General features: G+C 54.3%; 1 pseudogene; it reads left to right on the plus strand.

The window, feature by feature from the left end:
- The window catches only part of LOC135404843 (zinc finger protein 721-like), an 89,992-nt pseudogene that overhangs the window by 44,743 nt on the left and 19,358 nt on the right, over positions 1-25,891 (plus strand).

Raw genomic sequence — 25,891 nt, forward strand, 5'->3', positions numbered from 1 at the left:
TTGGCCCCTGTCAGCAGGAGCCCTGAAGCCCTGGCCCTCGGCACAGGGGGCCCGATCCGTTCCCTGCTCTCGTTGCCCTGGGGCAGCCTCTGGTGTCCCCCCGCCCGTGGGGCTGTTTGGGTGCCTGGGGCACAGCCGGCCCTTGTGCAGGGCTGTGCCCTTGGGGGCTGTTGGGGGTGGGTGGGAGGTGGTTTTTGGGGGCCGGGCTGGGTTGGTGGCAGAGCCCTGGTGGTGGGTGGGGGATGCGGGTCCCCCCCACGATGGGGGTTGGTGTTGCTGGGTCAGGCCCCGCCAGCTCCATTGTCAGCCCGGTGCTGATGGGGGGGACACAGCGGGTTTGGGGCCCCCCAGGAGTGCTGGGGGTGGGTGTGGAGCCCGGGAGCTGCCGAGTGTGGAGGGCGGAGCGGGGAGATGCCGGAGCTGGGGGACCCCCGGCAGCCTGTAGGGGGGAGCACGGAGAGGGAGGAGCCCTGGGACCCTCAGGAGCCTGAAACGGGGGGTGTGGAGAAGGGGAAACCTGGACAGTGGGGACCCCTGGGATCCCTGGGACAACAGAGTGGAGAACCTGGAGAGGGGGAATGTCTGGGAACGTGACCCCTCGAAGGCGAGAGTCAGAGAAGGGACCCTTGGGACCCCCAACACTGCCAGCATCCCTAAGCGGGACCCCAAACATCCCAGACAGGGGAGACCCTCCAACCCCAGAGGGGAGAGACCAGAGAGGGGGAACTTCTGGGAGAGATTTTTTTTGACTAATCTTCATATTTTTGGAGTATATTTCATCTGAATCTCAAGTTTTTGTAGTTTGAGGGTGTGGGGCTCTTCTTGCTATTTCTGAGGGGGGTTTTGCCTGAATCTGGGTGGTTTGGGTTTTTCTGGGCTGAATCTTGGTGTTTGGGAGGTTTTTATGGTCACAGGATGCCCGGTGAGTTCTAGAGATGGACTTGGGCAGGAGGAACCCCCAAGGCAACGTGCTCAGCCCTTGTTTCCCCCCCATCAGGATTTGTCCTTCCCAAAGCTTGGGCAGATGAAGGAGGCTGCGAGGAAGAGGAAGATGCCTTGGGCCCCCCAGGCAGGTGAGGAGGCAGTCAGTGTCCCTTTGGGCGGGTGTTGTGCTGGCTCTGTCAGCCCAGCATGGCCCCGGCTGCAGGACAACCCCGCTGGCGCCGCCGTCCTGCCGGGGCCGGAGTTGGGGGGATGTCCTTGGCCTTCCCTGTGGGCCGGAGGCAAATCCCCTCCCTGTCCTTGTTGCTTCCTGCCCCAGGCCCCGAGCTGAGGACGGAGAGCCCGGAGGACAAATCCCCCCATGAGACCCTGGTGGGAGAGGCCGTTTTGAAGGGCTCCCCGGCGCAGGAAGGCAGCGGGGAGGAAAAGGGCCGGAGATCCCCCCGCAGGAGGGGCTCCAAAGCCAGCCCAGGGGGCTCTGAGGAGGAAAGAGCCAGCCTGTGCCGGGAAGGCGGCCAGAGCTTGAGCCAGAGCTCTGAGCTGGTGGTCCCTGAGCAGCCTCCCAGCAGGGAGAAGCCCTTCAGGTGCTTGGAATGTGGGAAGAGCTTCAGGAAGAGCACCCAACTCCTCACCCATCAGCACATCCACACTGGGGAACGGCCCTACACATGTAGGGAATGTGGGAAGAGCTTCAGGGACAGCTCCAACCTGATCCGACACCAGCGCATTCACAGTGGGGAACGGCCCTACACATGTAGGGAATGTGGGAAGAGCTTCAGGCAGAGCTCCAACCTGATCCAACACCAGCACATCCACACTGGGGAACGGCCCTACACGTGTAGGGAATGTGGGAAGAGCTTCAGGGACATCTCCACCCTGATCCGACACCAGCGCATTCACACTGGGGAACGGCCCTACACGTGTGGGGAGTGTGGGAAGAGCTTCAGGGACAGCTCCCACCTCCGCAGCCATCCTCACATCCACAGTGGGGAACGGCCCTACACATGTGGGGAGTGTGGGAAGAGCTTCAGGGACAGCTCCACCCTGATCCAACACCAGCGCATCCACACTGGGGAACGGCCCTACACGTGTGGGGAGTGTGGGAAGAGGTTTCAGTGCAGTGGGAATCTCCTCAGGCATGAGCGGACGCACACGGATGAGAGGCCCTTCCGCTGCACCGACTGCGGGAAGGGCTTTAACCGGAACTGCACCCTCGTCAGGCACCGGCGCATCCACAGCAGGGAGAGGCCCTACAGCTCCAGCCCCCGCACCCACCATCTTATCCACACTGGGGAACGACCCTACAGGTGCTCGGAATGTGGGAAGAGGTTTAAGACCAGCTCCAATCTCCTCCTGCATGAGCGAACGCACACGGATGAGAGGCCCTTCCGCTGCACCGACTGTGGGAAGGGCTTTAAGCGGAACTGCATCCTCATCATCCACCAGCAGACACACACGGATGAGAGGCCCTTCCGCTGCACCGACTGCGGGAAGGGCTTTAACCGGAACTGCACCCTCGTCAGGCATCGGCGCATCCACACCGGCGAGAGGCCCTACAAGTGTGGGGAGTGTGGGAAGAGCTTCACCCAGAGCTCTAACTTGACCTCACACCAACGGACCCACCAGTAAGGGGAACCCTGCGAGTGCCCCGACTGCGGGAAGAGCTTCGGCCGCTGCTTCCACCCCGAATGAACCCCCTGATGGGGAGGCAACCCCTGGAGTGCAGTGACTGTCAGTCCATCCCTTTCGACCACAAAGGGCCAGTCCCCTTTCCCAGGGGCAGCTTCTTCTAACAGAACCCTTCTTGGGGGTTGTGTGTGGAGATTCCTGCCTTGGCTGGGGACGCCCCAAGGTCACTGCTGGAGGTTGAGAGCAGAGATCTCCTCATGAGCGTTGGTCTGGGGGAGTTCCATCCATCTCTAATTAAGAATTATTGCTTTTGTGCCAGTTTGAGTAGAATTGCTTCAACAATTGCTTTAGTGTAGAGCACTGTCCTGTCTTATCCTGTACTCCTGGTAGTTTTAGTGTTTGTATTGTGCAGTAAATAATTCTGATGAAGATCTTCTGTCTGATCATTTGTAACCCTAAATAAGTTCATTTCTATCAATAGTTCTGATTTGCCAGCATTAAAAGCTGGGGGACAAAAGTGGTTCAGTCACAGCTCTGTAATTCCTCTAAACTGAAACTGTTGGTATGATGCAAGGCTGAGATTGGATCCAGCAGCCCCCAGCACCCCACAGGAAGTTGGGAGCTCAGGGGGGCCACCCCCCTTTGCCAACCCCCCTGTGCCCAAAGACCCCCATGGGACCGTTGGACCCACCAGCCCACCTTCCCTTTTCCACCCTTCTCCCTGTTCCTTCCACTTTCCCATTGTCCCCTCAATCCCCGTTTTCCTCCCGACCAGTTTTGGGCTCCCAACCCCCACTTTTTACCCCCTTTCCTTTGGTTGTTGAAGGATAAAATGAGGCTGCACACACAGAGTTCCATTTCAGGACTTGTTTACCGACACTTTTCTGTGTCCCCTTTTATTCCTCTTCTCCTGTGAGCAGCACTCAGTGTTTGTCTTTTAGTCCATCAGAATTCCCAGCATGGCCCCAAAGCAGTGCCCTGATCCCACACATTCCCCTCCCCTCATGTGCTGGCTGTTCAGCCACCAGAGAAAAACACAGGCTGGTCATGCAGGCTGGTTCAAGAGCATTTGCACTTGGAGAAACAACCTTCTGTCTCTCCAAGCACTCAGCCAAGGTCCATCCTCCCTTTGCATTCCCATGAACTCAGGGCAGGTGCAGAGTGACTCCTCTTGGTCCCACCTCTGCCCCTGTTCTGTTTGGACACGCAGAGTTCACGGCCAAGAGGGCCAGGACCCGGGCTCCTTGTCTTGGGGCTTGTCCCATGTGCTTCCAGAGGACTTGGAATATTGAAACCAGGCAGATTCTGAACCCCTGCTCCTGGTGCTGCCACAGTGCCCATACACTGGCCCTGCAGGCATGGCCTGCACTGACTGGCCAGTGCAGCAGGAGCCGTGGCTGCGGCAGCTGCCGGGATTGCTGCAGAGATGATCCAAGCAATCAGCCCTCCCCTGAGGATTTCTGCATTTCACAGTTTCCTTCATTCACTGTGTCCTGCATCATCCTCCCAGCTTCTGCTTCCCTGGGAGCCCCAGTTTGGCTCTTCTGCCCACGGGAATTATTAATGATAAATGGAGGGTAGGCACGTTTTGATCTGTGATACAACTAAAATAACAAGGATTACTTACAGGGGTGTTACAGGGCCCCTCGCCTCTCCGGTGCCACACACAGAGCCCAGTGCCAGGGCTTGGTTACAGGGATTCAGGGAGAGGTCCCAGGTTGGACTCGATGATCTTGGAGCTCTTTTGCAACCTTCCTGATTCTGGGATTCTTTTCCCGTTGGAGCTGCAGCACGTTGGCTTTCCCAGGGCAGCTTCCTTTAGGACAGCCTTGCTGAGAGCTTTGCAGCTGATGGCACAGGGATCTGTGAGGAACAGCCCAGAGCAGCTGCTGCCTTAGGTGGGGGTGGGCGAGGGGAAGCCCTCCTGTGTCGGCCCAGGCTGTTGCAGGCAGGCAGTGCTGGGGAGGAACACACTGCAGCCTGGCCCCAGGGAGTGACCTCTGGGAGATGAGACTTTTGGGGAGAAATTGTTCCCTGGGAGGGAGGTGAGGCCCTGGGCCAGGTTGCCCAGAGAAGCTGTGGCTGCCCCACCGTGGGAAGTGTCCAAGGCCGGGTTGGACGGGGTTGGAGCCAGCTGGTGTGGGGGAAGGTGTCCCTGCCCAGGTGTTCTGATCCCATTAGGGAGAGATGCCTCAGCCCGAATTAAGGTGTAAATGGGACCATTTGCTGACAGCAGGTGGATTTTATTTAGTACAGATTTTATTTAACAACAACAAATCTTTCTAATCTTCTGTCTTCTATTCTGTAATTCTTATCATCTAACTATGTATATACGTCTAACGAACGTCTGTGCCCTATAAATATGGTAATTATTATAATATTTAAATTTAGTATTACCTATCCTATGTAAGTCTATATTCACAGTAAATATATCTAAATATTAAAAAGGCATATTATATTAGTTAGAATTAAATTACTTTTTTACGTAACTATCAAAATTAATTAAATTAGTTAACTGACTTAAACCATCTTTGGTTTTTTTGGCAATAATCGAGTGTGTTGTCGTCCTGCGGGGAGTTTCTGGGAGCAAGAGGTCCTGTCTTGTTCATTCCCTGCAGGAGCAGTCAGGCATTGGAGTCAGTGTCTCAGGTGGGTGGTGGTGTCAGTGTCTGTGCTGGAAGCACTGCAGAGGTGTCCGGGCCCGCCTGGCGCTGGAGCGGGGCCTAATCCTGGGGCTGTCCCGCCGTGCAGGAGTGGAACAGCCTGCGCAGAGCCCCGAGCGCCCGCCTTTAGCGGGAGAGACGTTTGGTGGGGACAGGCAGCTGCCTGCTGAGGGCCTGGGCCTCCAGCTGGGGAGGCGAGGGGATGAAACAGGAGCCCGGCCTGGAAGAGTTAACTGAGATATCTTGGCCTGCTAAGAAACCCAATACCTGTTTTACTGGAAGAACATTTTAGGAGCACTGGTTAATCTCATGTTCTGTTCTGCTCACTGGACCAAAGGCCTTATTCTAGAAAGAATAGGAGTAGTACACACACAGTAATAAATTAGGGAACCCATATGTTTGAATAAGATCTAGAAGGCCCAGAGCCAGGATTTTGCAAGCTTGAAGAATTCAGGTCACCTGATTGAAGAGGTCAAATTGAGGAAGACGTCCATGGCGACCACCAGAGGGATGAAGGCTTGAGGAGAAGACCCCACAGTAGAAGACTGGGCATGTCTGGAAAGACTCTGCCCAGAGACCAGCCTACTTATTAATATGTATAATAAATGAGGTAACCCTGTATCCAAAGCGTATAAAATGGCTTAGTTTTGCACTTGCAAGTTGAGCAAGTTTGTCCAGCGTGAGCTGGCTTGCTCCCAACGTTGAATAAACAAATACCTTGCTGCTTAAAGATAAAAGAATGTCTCTGAGCAGTCTTTCGGGCCGATTTTTCGGATTCACTGGTCACGTGCAAACAGGTGAGTGGTCAGTGCCCATCCCTGGCCATGCCCAGCAAGGGATCCCCACAGTCTGTCCCGTTTGCTTCATCCCTCCATTGCCAAGAACTTTTTAGGACAAGGGAACTCTGTGCTCTGGGTTTGGAGGGAGGTCCAAGTGCCACTTTCTGGAGTGGGAAGCACAAATGAGGGGTCTTGTGTTCTCTGGGGGGCCAGACTCTGGTGAGACTGGTGTGTGTGCACATGAGACTGGTGTGGGTGTGGGTGGGTGTAACCACCAGTGGACATCAAACCGGAGCACCCACTGCCTAGATGAGACCTGGGAACCATCTCCTGGAGGGATCCACCTGGGCTGGGTGTCCCTGTAGCTCTACATCTCCCCCTGAGGTGGCAGAGCACACAAACTGCCCATCCCTGTGTCCCTTTCTCCACTGGCTGTGCTTTGGTTTGGCCCAGAAACCTGCCGAGGTCCCTTCCAGGATGAGTCCCAGTGCACTGCCCTGCACCGTGGGCCTTCCCCTCCTGGTCCAGCATCTGTGGGGCAGCAGAGCTGGGTCAGTGCAGGGACAGGGCTGGCTCTGACAGGGGCCATGAAGCCACTGCCAGGAGGTGACAGCAAGGACAGTTTGCAAAGAACAAATTTAGATAGGGTGTCTTTGCTGGAATCAAGGGGGCCATTGTGACACCAGAGAAAGTCAGGGAATCAATGAGCTGTTGTGACACTTCAGGGTCTCCTGGAACCAAAGGAACCCTGGGACAGTTTGGAACCTCATGGAGTCCAGGGCCTATTGAGACCCTGCGAAGCTGATGGAAGCAGAGGAATTCTGGGAGAGTGTGGAACTTCCTGGAATCAAAGGGCCACTGTGACACTGGAGGGCCTCATGGATCTGAAGGAAAGCTGGGAGACTGCAGAATCTCCTGGAATCAAGTGGCCAGTGTGACACGGGGGACCTCATGGCAGCAAAGAAACCCTGGGACATTTTGGAACTTCCTGGAATCAATGGGCCATTGGGACACTGGGGAACCTGATGGAATTGTGTGGTCATTGTGCCATTGCAGGGCCTCCTGGAATAAAATGAAACCTGGGACACTGGGAAACCACATGGGAGCAAGGGGTGCCTGTGACCCTGCAGGACCTGATGGAACCAAGGGAAGCCTGGGACCCTGAGGAAACTCGTGGAACCAAGTGGCCTTTGTGACCCTGCAGAATTGCACGGAATCAACAACCCCTTGTGACACTGCAGGGCTTCATGGAACTAAAGGAGTCCTTGGACACTGTGGAACCTCATAGAAACAAAGGGCCATTGTCACACTGAAGAACTTCATGGGGCCAAAGGGACTCTGGGCTGCTGCAGAACCTCACAGAGGTGGGAAGCTGCTGTGTGGGGCCCCCCCAACGAGTGGCTGAGGCTGCTGCAGGAGAAGGCAAGTGAAGCCAATTTGCAGAAGTGGAAGCCGTGGGCAACGGCACTGAGCCCCCTTGCCAGGGTCAGTTACCATGGCAACCATCGTACGCTCCCATTGTGTGCTGGGTTAAAAGGAAACCGGAGGGAGAAATGAACCCACGCCAGGGATTACAAGTCAGACTGACAATTTACTGAGAAGATGACAAGAAATACAATGATACAGAGAAAACTGGTTCTAACCCACAAAAACAGCTGTATGAGCCAGCAGCCTGGGACAAGAAGAGAACAGTGCTGAGCACCATGTGGGCCCCCAGGGTGCAAAGGAAAAGGAAAGGCAACGCTGTTGGTGCAGATGATGGTGGCAGTTGTGTTGAGGTACTGATGGCAGTCCTGTGGAGAGTTCCAATCCCAGTCCTGTTGGAGTTCTGCTCCTCCTCTCGATGCCACGAGTGGTAGCAGAAGTGCCCAAAGCCCAAGAGTAAATGGGCTCAGGTTCAGGTGGGGATGTGCAGCACCTCCCCCAGGGCAGGGAGTTTCCCAGTGGGTGATTTAACTCTGAGTCACAGGGTATTTTTGGAGTGTGTGATGGTCTGGGTGTTGCAGCTGCCTGTTCTGCCAGCCCAAGGCGGCCCATTGGCAGAGATGACCCCTCAGGCTGGGGGTGAAGGTGCTAATGCCTCCCCAGATGGGAGTTCTGACAGCAGAGTCCTGGGTGTGAAGGCAAAGGAACACTCCTTGCACAGTTCTTTCATGGCCAGTTTGTGGGCTGAGGTGGCAGGTGGGCCCTGGGCAGCTGCTGCAAAGGATCCATTCTTAACAGTCCCTCAGAAATGCCCCAGAGGGTGTAAAATACACAGTTTTGGTTGTCCCCCCCCAGTGATAAACTGGTCCCGGCCCCTGCAACTAGGAGAGATTGTGTGGGTTGGTTACCATGGCAACCATCATACACTCCCATTGAGATGATCAGTTACCATGGCAACCATCCTACATTCCCATTGCTCCAGTCATTTCTAGATCCCTTTCCCCACCCACAACGTGGGGGAGCCCAGTTCTAGTTCCATCTCCGTCCGAAGAACCATTCCGACGTCTTGAGGGACGGGGAAAGGGAACTCCAGGGGTTTCTTCAGGGGGTTCTCAGGCCCCGAGCCTGGAAGGGAGAGGTGCCCTCCCCTCCCCCCAGCACCCACGTGGTCCCATGGCTGGTACAGAGACAGCACACCGGCGTGGAGAGGAGGCAAGAGGGAGTTTATTGTTGGGGATGTTACATTTATAGGGTTAGGGAGAATCACAGGCTAACCAATTAGAAGTCTCAAGGGGCTTACAGGAACACCCAATCACAGGAAGGGGTGAACAAGGTCCAATGGGAAACACCTCAGGACACCTTCCCAGGACATTCCTGCATGGGAGATAACAGTTGCTGTGGGGGGTGTTGGGAGGAAGAAACACGTGTTTGCAAAGAGACCACAAAGAGCCAGTTTAAGACACGTTTAAACAACAGTTTTCCCATCTAATGCAGCTTTAGTGCCACAGTCAGTAACCATGACAACCATCCTACTTCCCACTGCTATGGCCAGTTACCATGGCAACCATCACACATTCTCACTGCTACGTTTGGTTACCATGGTAACTATGATACTTCCCACTGCAACGGTCTGCTACCATGGCAACTATCATACATTCCATTCCTACGGTCGGTTACCATGACAACCATCAGACATTCCTGTTGCTACAGTCGGTTACCATGGCAACCATCACACATCCCACTGCTACAGTCACTTACCATGTGAACCATCATACATTCCCATTGCTGCAGTCAGTTACCATGGCAACCATAATGCATTCCTGTTTCTACAGCCAGTTACCATGGCAACCATCATACATTCCCACTGCTACCATTGGTTACTATGGCAACCATCAGACATCCCATTGTGATGGTCACTTACCATGGCAACCATCATACAGTCACGTTGCTGTGGTCACATTCCATGACAACCAGCATCCATTCCCGTTTCTACACTCAGTTACCATGGCAACCATCATACAGTCACGTTGCTACGGTCACATTCCATGACAACCAGCATCCATTCCCGTTTCTACAGTCAGTTACCATGGCAACCCTCACACATTCCCATTGTCATGGCCGGTTATCGTGGCAACCATCACACATTCCCATCGCTATGGTCGGTTACCATGGCAACCACCATACAGTCCCATTTGTTACGGCCAGTTACCATGGCAACCATCATCCCTCCCACTGCTACGGTCAATTACCATGGCAACCATCGTATATTCCCATTGCTACAGTCAGTTACCAGGGCAACAATCACACATTCCCGTTGCTACACTCAGTTACCATGGCAACCATTGTACATTGTCATTGCTATAGTCAGTTGCCATGGCAACCATCACATTTTCCATTGCTACTTTCAGTTACCATGGCAACCATTATATATCACACTACTATGGTCAGTTACCATGGCAACCATCATATATTCCCATTGCCATGGTTAGTTACCATGGCAACCATCGTATAGTCCCATTACTACAGTCAGTTACCATGGCAACTATCATACATTCCCATTGTTACGCTCAGTTACCATGGCAACCATCATACTTCCAACTAGTTCAGTCGGTTACCATGGCAACCATCATACAGTCACATGGCTACGGTCAGTTACCATGGCAACCATCATACGTCCCACTGCTACAGTCAGATACCATGGCAACCATCATACACTTGTGTTGCTACGGTCGGTTACCATGGCAAACAGCAAACATTCTCGATGCTAGGGTCAGATACCATGGCAACCAGCAGACATTCGCATTGCCCATGTCAGTTCCCATGGCAACCATCAGACATTCTCTTATAGGTCAGGAATTTAAGAGAGTTTGTCTTTCCCCTGCCCCCCCAGTGTAGGAGAGACGCAGTTGGAGTGGAAAAGGGGGAGATGGGCTCAAAGGCTTTCCTGAAGTCACAAGAGACACATCCCCAGCCTTTCCCTCAGCTACTGAGGGGCTCATTGTGTCAGAGGAGGAGACCAGGTTGGTCAGGCAGGACCTGCCTTTCCCAACCCCACCCTGGCTGGGCCTGATCCCCCTGCCCCAGGGGTGGAAACACAGTCCAACCGTCTGTCATGGACTGATCCAGGCCACACTAGAGAAGGGTGAGGCTCCCGAACACATCCAGTACATCGAGGACATCATTGGAGGGGGGGACACAGCTGAAGAAGTTTTCAAGAAAGGACAGAAGATCATCCAGATTCTCCTCCAGGCCGGTTTTGCCACCAAGAAGAGCAAAGTCAAGGGACCTGCCCAAGAGATCCAATTCCTAGGGGTGAAATGGCAAATGGACGACGCCAGATACCAACAGACGTCATCAACAAGATTGTAGCCATGGCTCCATCCACAAACAAGAAAGAGACCCAAGCTTTTCTGGGAGCCACAGGCTTCTGGAGGATGCACATCCCAGAGTACAGTCAGATTGTCAGCCCTCTTTACTTTGTGACCCGTAAAAAGAACAATTTCCAGTGGGGTCCTGAGCAACAACAAGCTTTCAGGCAGATCAAGCAAGAAATTGCTCTTGGACCAGATGTAAAGAATGTTCTCTACACTGCAGCTGGAGATAAAGGTCCCTCCTGGAGCCTCTGGCCAAAGGTGCCTGGCGAGACGCGAGGGCGACCACTGGGTTTCTGGAGCCGAAGCTACAGAGGTTCTGAGGCCAATTCCACCCCTGTGGAGAAGGAAATCTTAGTGGCGTATGAAGGCACATGAGCAGCTTCGGAGGGAATTGGTGCCGAAGCACAGCTCTTCCTGGCACCCCGATTACCAGTCCTGAGCTGGATGTTCAAAGGGAAGGTGCCCCCTACGCATCATGCCACCGATGCCACGTGGAGCAAGTGGATCGCTTTGATTACGCAACGTGTCCGAACCGGGAACTCGAATCGCCCTGGCGTCTTGGAAATCATAACCAACTGGCCTGAAGGTGGGAACTTCAGTCTGGCAGAAGAAGAAGGAGAACCAGCGAGCCGAGCTGAAGAAGCTCTGCCATTTGATCAGCTGCCAGACGAAGAGACACGCCATGCCCTTTTCACCGATGGCTCCTGCCGTACTGTAGGGAGGAGCTGGAAGTGGAAAGCAGCCGTTTGGAGTCCCACCCGACGAGTGGCAGAAGCCACTGAAGGTAAAGGCGAATCGAGTCAGTTTGTGGAACTCAAAGCAGTCCAATTGGCCCTGGATATCGCAGAGAGAGAAGGATGGCCAAGGCTCTACCTGTACCCCGATTCGTGGATGAGACCCAACGCCCTGTGGGGGTGGCTAGACTGGTGGAAAGAGGTGAATTGGAAGCGTAGAGGAAAACCCATCTGGGATGCTGATCTGTGGCAAGACATCGCTGCCAGAGTGAAGAAACTGAACGTGAGAGTCCGCCCTGTAGATGCCCACGTGCCCAAGAAACGAGCTAATGAGGAACATGCTAAGAACAGACAGGCAGACCGAGCTGCACAGGGCAAGGTATCACAAGCAGACCTAGACTGGCAGCAGAAGGGAGAATTGTTCCTAGCTCGATGGGCCCATGATGCTTCAGGTCATCAGGGCCGAGATGCCACTCCTAGATGGGCACGAGACCGAGGGGTGGATTTAGCCATGGATATCATCTCTCAAGTTATCCGTGACTGTGAAACCTGTGCCGCTATTAAGCAGGCAAAAAGGTTGAAGCCCCTGTGGTATGGTGGACACTGGGAGAGGTATAAATATGGGGAGGCCTGGCAGATTGACTATATCATGTTGCCACAGACCCGCCAAGGTAAACGCTGTGTGCTTCCCATGGTGGAAGCAACCACAGGATGGTTGGAAACATATTCGGTACCGCAGGCAACAGCCCAAACACCATTCTAGGTCTGGAGAAGCAGGTCCTGTGGAGACATGGCACTCCAGAGAGGATTGAGTCAGACAAGGGACTCATTTCAAGAACAGCCCAGTAGCCCCTTGGGCACAGGAGCATGGGATTGAATGGGTCTATCACATTCCATATCAGGCACCTGCTGCAGGAAAAGTAGAAAGGTGTAATGGACTGATGTCCCCAACCCTGGGTGTCCCCCCAGGAACCCCCTGTGCCCCCCCAAACCCTCGCCCTGGGACTTCTGGGTGCAGATGTGGGAGCTCCGGGAAAAGCTGCGCCAGGCCCAGAAGTGACTCCGGAAACTGCAGAAAGAAAAACGTAGCCTGGAGCAAAAGAACCAGTTACTCCAGGAGTCCAGGGAGCAGCTCAAGGAGTCCACAGAGACTCTACATCAGGAGCTCAGGGAGCGGGAGAGGAGAGAGAGCACCCTGAGCTCCAGAGTACGGTGAGCAAAGCACCGAAACCTCCCCCGAAACTGCCCCAAATCCAGCAAAATCCGCCCAAATCCCGTAAAAAACGCCATCAAAATCCATCCAAGTCCCTCCAAATCCCCCTGAAATCCACTCAAAATCCCAGGAAATCCTGCAGAACTGAGCTGAAATCCTTTGAAATGGAGTAAAAATCCTTCCAAACCCACTCCAAATCGGTCAAAGATCCACTGAAAATCCCCCTCCAGCCGGAGCTGTGGGAAAGCTGCCTCCGAGTGGGGTGAGGGAACCACCAAAATTCCCCTGAAATCCACCCAACCCCCCGCAAATTCCATCAAGAATCCCTCAAAACCTTCTGAAAATCCACAAAAACTGACCCCAAGTCCACGCAAGTCAACCCCAAACCCCTCAAGATCCCACAGAATTTCCCCCAAAAGCCTTCCAAAAATTCCCCAATTCCCTCCAACTTCTCCACAATTTCCCCAAATCGCCCCAAATTCCAGAGATTTCCTCAAAATCCCTCCAAGTGGGAATTTTCTGAGATTCTCTCAAGGATCCCCACAGAAATTCCCCAAAACCCTTCGACAAATTCCCCAATTCCCCACCAAGCCCCCTCCAAAATCGCATCAATTCCCTCCAAATTGCCTTCAAATCCCCCAAGCCCCTCGAGGTTTGGGAATTCCAATTTGAGGATTTGGGGGATTCAGGGGGAAATTTGGGGGGAAAGTCAGGGGATTTGGGGGCATTCGGGTGGAAATTCAGAGACACCCAGGGAATTTGGGGGGAAATTCAGGGGGAAATTCCAGGCATTTGGGGGGTCAGAGGGAGGATCTGGGAATTCTGAGGGGGGTTTGGGAAGGGATTTGGTGGGAATTCAGGGGGAAATTCAGGAAAATTCAGGGGGAAATTCAGGAAAATTCAGGGCATTTGGGGGATCAGAGGGAGGATTTGGGAAGAATTTCAGAATTCTAAGGGGGAGCTGGGAATTCCGGGGGGCTCGGGACTTTTGGGGGGGGCTTTGGAAAGAGGTTTGATGGGAATTTGGGGGGGATTCCGGGAGAAATTCTGGGACTTTCCCACAGCTCCCTGGAGTCGGAGCTGGAGCAGCGTCTGCGGGAGGAGGAGCAGCGGCAGAATGAGACCAGAGCTCGTGAGGAAGAGCTCTCAAACATCTCGGAGAACACAGAGGCTCACCGGAGGCGGGTCGAGGAGCAGCTCCACGTGCACTGGAACCAAGTGGCTGTGCTCCAGGAGGTACAGAAATCACAAAAATCCCTCCTGGATCAGCAGGACGAACGGATCCACCAGCTGGAGATGGAGCGACGCCGCCTCCACAATGACATCCAGGAGCCCAAAGTGGGCCCGGGGCAGAGGGGGGCATTTTATGAGGGGACCAGTGTTTAAACCCAGATGGGAAACAACTGGGGGGTTTAAAAATCTTGGAAACTATCGATCTATAGGTATGGCTGATAACACAGCTTTTAAAGCCATGATTACTGAAAAGGTAATTATTAAGAACATTAATGAGATAAATAAAAATACAGCTCCTGGGCCGGATGGGATCACAGTAAGAGAATTAACTAAAATGGATCCCAAATATACACAAATAACAGAAATGTTTAATTTATGGTTAACATCTGGAAGAATACTGGACATGATAAGGGAAATGCCGAACTGTATTATTGCCAGAATCAACTAAGCCAGACCGTCTCAATGACATCAATAATTGGAGACCCATTCCGATCGGGTCTGTAATCTTAAGGTTATTCTCAAGGATACTGATGGCCAGGCTAACAAAGGCGTGCCCCATAAACCCTAGACAAAGGGGTTTCATAAAATCCCCGGGATGCTCTGAAAATTTAAAATTATTACAGCTTCTTATGAAGAATGCAAAAAGAGAACACAATGAACTGGGAGTGGTATTTGTTGATATCGCGAAAGCTTTCGATACAATAAGTCACCAACACATTATCACAGGCCTAAAGCAAAAAGGGGTAGATGTCCATATAATTAATTTGATTGCAAACATGTATGAAAATATCTACACCCGAATGGGCAGTAATAATAAACAATCAGATCCAATTCAAATTAAAGTGGGTGTTAAACAAGGGACCCTATGTCTCCATTGCTATTTAATCTGGCTGTGGATCCTTTATTGTGTGAATTGGAACAGTATGGAGAAGGGTTCCAATTCAGAAATAAATCAATTACTGCAATGGCTTTTGCCGATGATTTGGTCTTACTTAGTGGATCCTGGGAAGGCGTGAAAAAGAACATCGAGATTCTTGAGACATTTTGCGATTTAACCGGTCTCAAGACGCAAGGGGAAAAATGTCATGGTTTTCTCATAAAGCCTACTAGAGATGCATATACAATTAATGATTGTCCTCCATGGACTATAGGTGGTACACCCCTCAATATGGTCAATCCGGGTAGCTCTGAGAAATATCTTGGGTACAAACAGCTAAACCAGATTTGTCATCAAACATAGCAACGTGGTTATGCCGCATCAGTGAAGCACCACTCAAACCATTACAAAAAGTGGATATGTTGAGAACACATGTGATCCCTCGAATAATATACTTAGCAGATCATACAGAGATAAAAGCTGGATTTCTGGAAGTACTAGATTTAAAGATTAGGGCGACGGTTAAGAAATGGTTACATCTACCAGCCAGCACTTGCGATGCCATTCTATATTCCAGCACAAAGGATGGCGGGTTAGGAATCACGAAATTACAAGCACTGATCCCGAGTGTACAAGCCAGAAGGTTGCATAGGCTGGCACGATGTTCTGATGACACCTTAAGGGCGGTTTTGCTGGAGGAAAACATCACGCAGATATATGAGAAACTGTGGATAACAGCCGGAGGAGATAAAGATAAAATACCGAATATCTGGGCACCCAAACCAACGGTGGAAACAGTGACGCTGGGTGAAGAAGAGACATCAGAATGGGAGAGTAACATACCAAAGAACAACTACCCGCGGCCTGGTAACTGGAAGAAAAGGGAATTCCAGAAATGGACTCAATTACTCAATTCTGGGACTTTCCCGCAGCTCCCTGGAGTCGGAGCTGGAGTCGGAGCTGGAGCAGTGTCTGCAGGAGGAGGAGTGGTGGTGCCGGGAACAGGATGAGGCCAGAGCTCGAGAGCGAGCGCTGTTGGAAACCTGGAAAACGCAGAGGTTTGCGGGGGGCCTGGAATTCCCAAAAGCTTACGGGGAGGGGAGAAAAAAAATTGGGATAATCCGGAGCCAGTTCCTCCCTGATGTCCCCAAACCCCTCCTCACAGTCCCCCAAACCCCGTTCCTGATGTCCCCAGCCCCGGGTGTCCCCCCAGGAGCCCCCTGTGCCCCCCCCAAATGCTCGCCCTGGGATCTGTGGGTGCAGTCGCGGCACCTCCGGGACAAGCTGGGCCAGGCCCGGGAGCGGCTCCGGAAGGTGCAGAGAGAGAAACGGGGCCTGGAGTGTGAGAACTGGGAGCTCAAGGAGTGCTGGGAGCAGCTCCAGAGGGAGCTCAAGGAGTGCTGGGAGCAGCTCCAGAGGGAGCTCAAGGAATCCCCGGAGCAGCTCCAGAGGGAGCTCAAGGAGTCCCAGGAGCAGCTCCAGAGGCAGCTCAGAGAGTCCCCGGAGCAGCTCCAGAGGGAGCTCAAGGAGTCCCGGGAGCAGCTCCAGAGGGAGCTCAAGGAGTGTCAGGAGCAGCTCCAGAGGGAGCTCAAGGAGTGTCAGGAGCAGCTCCAGAGGCAGCTCAGAGAGTCCCCGGAGCAGCTCCAGAGGGAGCTCAAGGAGTCCCGGGAGCAGCTCCAGAGGCAGCTCAGAGAGTCCCCGGAGCAGCTCCAGAGGGAGCTCAAGGAGTCCCAGGAGCAGCTCCAGAGGGAGCTCAAGGAGTCCCGGGAGCAGTTCCAGAGGGAGCTCAAGGAGTCCCGAGAGCAGCTCAAGGAGTCCTGTGAAAACCTCCAGAGGCAGCTGAGGGAGCGAGAACAATGGGAGAGCACCCTGAGCTCCAGAGTACGGTGAGCAAAGCACCAAAACCTCCCCCGAAACCGCCCCAAATCCAGCAAAATCCGCCCAAATCCCGTAAAAAACGCCATCAAAATCCATCCAAGTCCTTCCAAATCCCCCTGAAATCCACTCAAATCCCTTAAAAAACCTCTCAAAATCCATCCAAATCCTTCCAAATCCCCCTGAAATCCACTCAAAATCCCAGGAAATCCTTCAGAACTGAGCTGAAATCCATTGAAATGGAGCAAAAATCCTTCCAAACCCACTCCAAATCTGGCAAAGATCCACTGAAAATCCCCCTCCAGCCAGAGCTGTGGGAGGGGTTTGGGAAGAGGTTTGATGGGAATTTGGGGGGGATTCAGGGAGAAATTCTGGGACTTTCCCGCAGCTCCCTGGAGTCGGAGCTGGAGCAGCGTCTGCGGGAGGAGGAGCAGGAGCAGTGGTTCAGTACATTACAGTGTAATGGACTGTTGAAGACAACCCTAAAGGCACCAGGTGAGGGAACTTACAGAAATTGGGATAAGAACTTAGCCAAGGCCACCTGGCTCGTCAACACTAGAGGCTCTGTCAACCCAGCTGGTCCTGCCCAAGCAGAATCCCTCCACACTGGAGATGGAGACAAAGTTCCAGCCATCCATCTCAAAGGTATGTTAGGTAAGGCCCTTTGGATCACTCCTCCCTCAGGCCAAGACAAACCCAGTCGTGGGACTGTTTTTGCTCAAGGGCCCGGAAATACCTGGTGGGTTATGAGGAAGGATGGAGAGATCCAATGTGTCCCTCAAGGAAACCTAGCCCTGGGGAAAAACTAATTCTGTGCCCTAAGTTGTGTTTTACAGGAGACCAGACACCAGATGGAAAAGACCCGAACAAAGCGATACCGGTATCCAAGGATGTCCGATGATGAGACAGCCCTAAACCCCCAAATTTCCCTCAAAATCCTCCCTGAATCCAAAAATTCCGCCCTAAATCCCCAAATTCCTCCCTGAATCCCAAATTTCCCCTCCCCAGGGGGAGAGGGGAAATTGGAGACATGTTAGTAACCAATTTCCCCCTGGAGGAGAATTTTGGGGAATCCATCAATTCCCTGTGCTTCGCCAGCAAGGTGGGAGTGGGATTTGGAGGGATTTGGGGAGACGAGGGATTTGGGGGGACATGAGGGATTTGGGGGGATTTGGGGGGACATGAGGGATTTGGGGGGAAGTTGGGGGGGGTATGAGGGATTTGAGGGGGTTTGGGGGTCTCTGCAGGATTTTGGGGGGTCACAGGAGGGTTTGGGGGGTCCTGGGGGAGTTTTCGGGGGGATCTGAGGAGGTTTGGAACATGTCACAGGACAAAGGGAGCTCCAAGGAAACGTCCCGAAAGGCGGGAATGGGACTCGGGGAATTGTTGCAGCTGCTCCTCGACGACTCCAGGAGCAGAGGGCCGCGAGCAGAGCTGGATCCTCCTGTGCTGGGCTGCAGAGAACTTCCCAGGAGAAGCTGTGTGGAGGAGGCACAGCCCAGAGCGGGAGAGCTGCAGGCACGGAGCATTCCCTGGGATTTTGCTCTGTATTCCAAGGGCGGAGCAGGGATCACTGCAGGGAGCAATCCTGAGGCTCCTCCAAGGATGTCGCTGCTGACCTGCGAGGGACGTGAGGAGGGACAGCTGTGAGTTGTACCTGTGTTTGGATGATGGCAAACATTTCCAACTGGGGGGACACTGGGGACATTGGGGACATTGGGGGGACATTGGGGGGACATTGGGGACAATGGGGGGACATTGGGGGGACATTGGGGGGACATTGGGGACAATGGGGGGACATTGGGGGGACATTGGGGACATTGGGGACATTGGGGGACATTGGGGACATTGGGGACATTGGGGACATTGGGGGGACATTGGGGGGACATTGGGGACATTGGGGACATTGGGGGGGCATTGGGGGACATTGGGGGACATTGGGGGGACATTGGGGACATTGGGGACATGGGGACATTGGGGACATTGGGGACATTGGGGACATTGGGGGACATTGGGAACATTGGGGACATTGGGGGGGCATTGGGGGACATTGGGGGACATTGGGGGGACATTGGGGGGACACTGGAGGGACATTGGGGGGACATTGGGGGACATTGGGGACATTGGGGACATTGGGGGGACATTGGGGACAATGGGGGGACATTGGGGGGACATTGGGGGGACATTGGGGACAATGGGGGGACATTGGGGGGACATTGGGGACATTGGGGACATTGGGGGACATTGGGGACATTGGGGACATTGGGGACATTGGGGGGACATTGGGGGGACATTGGGGACATTGGGGACATTGGGGGGGCATTGGGGGACATTGGGGGACATTGGGGGGACATTGGGGACATTGGGGACATGGGGACATTGGGGACATTGGGGACATTGGGGACATTGGGGGACATTGGGAACATTGGGGACATTGGGGGGGCATTGGGGGACATTGGGGGACATTGGGGGGACATTGGGGGGACATTGGGGGGACACTGGAGGGACATTGGGGGGACATTGGGGGACATTGGGGACATTGGGGACATTGGGGGGACATTGGGGACATTTGGGGGACATTGGGGGGACATTGGGAACATTTGGGGGACATTGGGGGGACATTGGAGACATTGGGGGGACATTGGGGACATTGGGGGGACATTGGGGGGACATTGGGGACATTGGGGACATTGGGGGGACATTGGGGGGACATTGGGGGAACATTGGGGGAACATTTGGGGGACATTGGGGGAACATTGGGGAAGATTGGGGGGGCACTGGGGGACATTGGGGACCTTGCGGGATATTGGGGGGACATTGGGGACATGGGAGGGACATTGGGGGAAATGAGGGGATACTGGGGGGATATTGGGGGACTTTGGGGGGACATTGGGGGGGTCAGGGGTCATTTTCAGGGGGTCAAAGGTCACCTGCTGGTAGGTGTTGGTGGCGATGATTGGCCGCAGGATGGGGGGCGGGGCCAGCGGGTCCCCGGGGGCGCGGCCTGGAGCCCCCAAAACCTCCTGCTCGAACCTGGGGGGGGGAGGGGCACTGGTGACACCCCCCCAGTGACACCAGTGACCCTCCCAGTGCTCCCAGTAACACCCCAGTGACCCCCCATCACCCTCCCAGTGCTCCCAGTAACACCCAGGGCCCTCCCAATAACACCCCCATCACCAAGCCCCTGGCCCCGCCCACATGGCCACGGGAAACCAAGCACCGCCCACCCCAACCCTTTAGACCCCGCCCCTGTTGCCATAGGAACCCAAGCTCCTCCCACTGCCCCAAACCCCACCCCATTGCCATGGACACCCTTAAACCCCGCCCACTGCCCCAAGTCCCACCCACTATCGCCATTAACCTCCAAGCCCCGCCCACAATCATTAACACCCCAAAGCTCCTCCTGCCTCTAAGCCCCACCCACCAGAGCGACCCCACCTCTGTTGCCATGGCCACACTCAGGCTCCACCCACCACTCCAAGCTCCGCCCCCGTTGCCATGGCCACACTCAGGCCTTCCCCGGACCACCACCACCACCCACCCAGGCCCCGCCCCTGTTTCTATGGCCACCCCAAGCCCCGCCCCCGTTGCCATGGCACTCCTCCCCTCCCCGCAGCCCCGGCCCCGCCCCCGTTGCCATGGCCACAAAGCCCCGCCCCTTCCCCCCGCTCCTCACAGCGCCATCTCGGCCTCCATCTCCTCCAGCCGCTCCTGGCCGCTCTTCGCCGCCGCTCCGCCTCCCCCCGCGCCAAACCCTCTGCAAAGGGAGGCTCGTCCTCTGGGGAACCGCGGGGCTCAACACCAGGGCAGCAGCAGCAGCAAAGGGACTCTGCCAACTGCTGGCACGGGGGGGGAGGGGGCATTGCAGGCCACAGGGGGAAGGAACCCCACACTTGCTCTAATCTAACACATCTCAAAAGAGACCTGGCAGCATTTAGGGACTTTCAAACCCAGAAGAGGATTTCGAAGGAGTAGCATCTTCCCTGGCAGGGCCTGCACAGTACCAGGGCTGTGCCCACCCCTGCCCCTGATGGGGATCAGCCATCTCCAGCAGGGCCCAGCAAATAGAACTCACAAAGACCACGAGAGCAAAGAAAAAGGCAATTGAGTTATCTGATGGTTAATAGCCTTCCTTCACTCTGCCTTGTCTTTACCTCTGACTTTTAAAGAGTGTTTTAAATTCAGTTAACTACACAGAACTGTCAGACAAAGCCAACTCCTTAACCCAAGGGAAATAAATCACGTGGCACCAGAACATCGAACCCTCCTTGCAAAAAACCCACAAACCCTCTTTTGCTGAGCCCAAAAGGTGACGGATAATCAGTATGTAAGATCCCAACTCTTCCCACTTGTTATGCAAGCAGCATCCTTTAAGTTGTAGTTTAGAGAGCAAGTCACTCCTGTCTGGGATCAATAGAACAACCCGCTGCAGTTTGTTGCTCACGACACGGGAGCAGCATCAGCCTGGGGAAGGCGAAAGGAGCTTCAGCTCCAGCCGCGTTAGCCAGCAAAAAGTTGTGCGCGCGTCTGTGCCAGCCTGGCGGGAGCATCCCTGCGCGTGCGGGGAGGGAGGGATGGAGGGAGCGAAGGATGCTCCCGGTCCCGCCGCTCCCGCTCCCCGTGCCCGGGGGCAACGCCCCGACCCCCGCCCGGGCCGACTCTGCGGACCCCGCGCCCAGCCCCGCACAGAGCTCCGCCCGGCCAGGAGCCGCGGGGGCACTGCGGGGAGCCCGGCGGGGCAGGCACCGCGTCCGCCCGGCCCCGCATCCCCGCCGGCTCCCGCAGCGCGGCCGCGCTCTCCTTCCCCCGAGCCGCAGCCTTTCCTAATTTCCTTATTTATTCCCATTTTCTTTCCCCTTTCTAACCCCCCCCGCCTGCTCCCGGTGCCGAGCCGCGCTCACCTGTGCGGGCGGGGGGGACATGCCCTGCCCTGCCCTGCCCTGCCCTGCCCTGCCCGGCGCGGCTCCCGCAGCCCCGCGGTGCTCCCGGGGTTCCCGCGGCTCCCGCAGCCCCGCGGTGCTCCCTTCGCTGCCCCTTCGCTGCCCCTTCGCTGTCCCTTCGATGCCCCGCCGGAGCCCCGCCGGGCCCCGGGCAGCGCTCGGTGCCCGCCCCCTGCCCCGTTCGCGCTCCCGCAGCCCAGGTGCTGCTCCTCCCGCACCTGCGGGATCCTCCGCGGCAGCCCCGAGCCTGTTCCCGTCCCGCTCCCCGCCTTTCCCGCATCCTCGCCCGCTCCCGGTCCCGCTGACGGCAGACCTTGCAGTCCCAAATTACCGCTCGCGGCTTTTTGCCCCTCCGCTTTAATCCCAAATTTGCCCTAATTGTCTCGCTCTTCCAAAGGAGCCTTTCTCCTCCCCCGCCTGCTCGCTCGGCCCTTTGCATCCACCCGCTGCTTTCCTTCCCTTCCTCATCCTCCTCGGCCGAGAAATGAGTGTCTCGTGCAGGGAGACGAGGAGCCGGAGAGCGGAGCACCCCTGGGGACCAGCTCTGCCGCTTCCGAGCCCTTTTGGCACCCCTGTGCCCAGAGATGCTCCCAAACCTTCCGCAGGATCCCTCCTCAGGCTCTTTACTTGCTACCGCAACCAACTGATGAGCCCCCAACTGCTTTCAGAGTCTGAGTTTAGGCTGAATCAGCAGCACAGTGGAAAGGCACAAAGAAAAGAAAAAGAAAGGTATTCAGAAGTGAGGCTGGGACCTACCTGTCGTGGTTGGGACGGATACGAAGCAGCAGCAGCAGCCACGAGCTGCAGTTTACAGCCTCTTAAATACAGCTCTTCAGGCACACGTGTACCACACAGATAGGTCCATTTCAACACACAAACTACAATTCTTACAGCCAATAGGTGGATTTTAGTTGCACTTTCTCAGTTCTACTTTCTCACAACATTTCTGTGCACCTGTCCCTCTTTTCCTTTGATGTTTATATTTTTCTCAGTCACTCTGTTCAAAACAAGTCCTCGTTGCCCCGAGACAGTATCCTTGTTCTCACAGGAATAGTGGCCTTGTTCTCTGGATGTTTTTCTCCTCAGGGTGCCTGCTGTCAGCACTAAGGCCTTTATTCTCAGTCAGTTTTTCGTTCTATACCAGGGGTCCCGGCCCAGCCAGGATTCCCCACACCTACCTGTGCCCCTGTCCCGAAATTCTGTCCTGGGAAATGCTTTTAAATGCCTGTGCAACAAAAAATGCCTTCCAGTGCAAAGAGGGTATTCAGTCTTAACTGTGCCTCCCCTGCTGCAGCTCTTCCCTGAGGCCCTGAGGTGTCCTGGGCCCAGCGAGCCAGGAATAATTCCCCCTTGTGCTGCCAGTCCAGCTCTACCTGAGACACTTTCATCTGCTCAGTCCCACCCCCCTGTCCATTGCTGGATGTCACTCAGGAGCCCAGCTCTTGGCTCCCTGTGCATCTCCAGGACGGACTTGCACAGCCAACCTCTCGACCCGGGGGGCAGGAGGGCCTGCCCTGATAAGGCCTAAAATGCCATCAGACAATGCCAACAGTGCCAGCTCTCCTGCAAGCTGCCTGTGAGATCTGCCAGTTACTGGTGCCACCATGGGAATGGGTTTGGTGTTGGATGATGCTCAAACCAGCCTGGTTCACCCAACTGCAAACACACATCCTGCTTTTGGAAGGTGGGTGGGACAGAGAAGCTGGGAACTGGCCTGTCCATTTGTGAGGAGCAGTCAGTCACTTCAGACTAGAGAAGTCCAGTCCCCTTCCATCCAGGCAGGTTCTTCCAACACAGCCCTTCTTGGGGTAGATGTGTGGAGATTCCTGCCTTGGCTGGGGATGCCCTCCAAGGACACTCCTCAAGGCTGAACAAAAGAAATCTCCCAGTGACCGTTGGTCTGGGTGAGTTCCATCAGATCTCTACGTAATAATTATTTCTTTTGGCTAGCTTTAATGTAATTGTTTCAATAATTGCTTCAATATAGGGCACTATCCCATCTTATACTGTACTACTAGTAGTTTTAGCCTTTATACTGTCTAGTAAATAATTCTGATTAAGATTTTTGTCTGATCTTTTGTAAGAATAAATGATTCATTTTATATCAATATTCTCATTTGGCCAATCATTAAAACCTGTGGGACAAAAGTGGTTCAATCCCAGTTCTGTAATTCCTTAAATTTAATTTGTTGTCAAAATCTGAGGCAAAGATTGGATCCCTTATTCCTTGAGGCTCTGCAGTGGGACAATGGCTCCTTGATTCCATGAGGCTGCACTGTTTCCCAGTGTTCTTTGGCTCCAGAAGGCCCTGCAGTGCACTGCAGTGCCCACAATGGCCCACTGATTCCATCATTTTCCCCAGGGTCACAATGGCCCCTTCATTCCATGAGGTTCCACAAAGTCCCATTGGTTCCCTTTGGTTCCAAAAGGTTCTGGGATGTCACACTGGCCCCTTGATTCCCTGACATTCCACAGAGTCCCGGGGTCCTTTTGATTCCATGAGGTTCTGCATTGTCCCATGTTCCCTTTGGTTCCAGGAGGCCCCAGTGGATTCCAATGGCCCCTGGATTCCAGGAGATTCCACAGTGTCCTGGGGTTCCCTTGTCTCCCTGACTTTTGGCAGTGTCCCAGGGTGCCTTTGTTCCCAGGAGGTTCCTTTGTTTCCATCAGGCCCTGCCACGTCCCAGACTCCCTTTGGTTCCATGAGGTGCTGCAGGGTCACAATGTCCCCTTTATTCCAGGAGGTTCTGCCATGTCCCAGGGTTCCTTTGGCTCCATGGGGTTCCACAGTGCCAAAACTCCCTGCTCCTTATCCTTCCAAAATTCTTGGGCCCATTCTCCCCCTGCCTGGGACGCAGCCCCATTGTGTTTGTGCAGGAATGGATCCATGGCCATCCTGCCACTGCCCCAATTGAATGCTGCACAAACGTCACTGCAGGCCCGACCCTGGATGCAGGAACAGCCTGGGAACTCCAGGCCTGCTGACATTCAGCAGAGCCAGTCGGGGTCCCAAAGAGCACAAGTGATTGACTGCAACCCCTGCAGGTCTCTGGCATTGCTGGGGACAAATGCAGGAACTGCCAGGAGCTCTGCAGAGCCCTGACAGTGCCACTGCAATCCCAAGCTGCATTGCCCGGGGCAACCCTCAGCACAGCCAAGGCCACAACCCTTCCTGAAAGGTGTCCCTTCTGGGCAGGGCCAGGGGGACAAACCCCTCCCTCTGTCCCTGCACATGTTGGGTCCAATTCTCAGCCCCCACTTAGGGACAGGCTGTGGGGATCACTTGCAGGGCACAGCCAAGGACGTGTCTTGACCAGCCTCCTGTTTAACAGGACCAGCTTTTTCAGCCTCTTTGCTCTCTGTTTTCTCGTGCTTATTCCTCCAGTGACCACTGGGATCCTCCCCTTGCTTTAGTTCCTTCCGAGACATCCCAGGACAAGTCTTGCCCAGTCCCCAAATCCCCTTTCTGGCTGCCCATCATGAGGCTCAGAGCACATCCTCTTCTCTGGGAACCTGTTGCAGTTCTTGCCAGCCCCACTGGTAAATATTTCTTCATTTTATCCAATAGAAAGCTCCCCTAGGTCAGTTTAAATCCATTGCCCCATGTTCTGCCACTCCAGGCCTTGGTAAAATGAATCCTGGGACTATCTCAGACTAGGAGCACAATGTTTTCATCTGCAAAACCCTTGGAGAGTGCTCAGAAATGTCTCTACACAAAGTTTGTCCCCATCTCTCTTAGAAGCCCCTGTGGTGGTGCATCCTTCCCCCATTGTCCTCAGGCCTGGTCGAGGATCTCAGGAGCTCCTGACAAGCCTTGACCAAACCAGCTGAGCAAGGAAGAGCCCCTGGACTGGACCAGGGGTGTGGGATGTTTTTAATTGCTGGGTTAAATCAATGAAAATCAAGGCCTCAGAACAACGAGGTCAAAGTGTTTGGAAAACAGTGCAGTGAGTGTCACGTGCAGAATTCAGCTTTCGGAAGGCAGAGCAAAAGGAGCAGGTTTTGCCTCCTTCCTGCAAAGGAAATTGGGATTTTTACTTGGGTCCATAATTACAGCATAGATGTACCAGCACGTGGCCTCCAGTGAGGGAACTGATACACTCACTGCATTATTCAAAAAAAAATGTTTGGGGGACCCAAAAAAAGAATCTACAACCATTTCATTTTTAAAATTACAGGGATTATTTTTTTAATTGACTTAAAGAAC

The sequence above is a fragment of the Pseudopipra pipra genome, chromosome W (genome assembly GCF_036250125.1).
Source record: "Pseudopipra pipra isolate bDixPip1 chromosome W, bDixPip1.hap1, whole genome shotgun sequence".
Taxonomy (NCBI): Eukaryota; Metazoa; Chordata; class Aves; order Passeriformes; family Pipridae; genus Pseudopipra; species Pseudopipra pipra.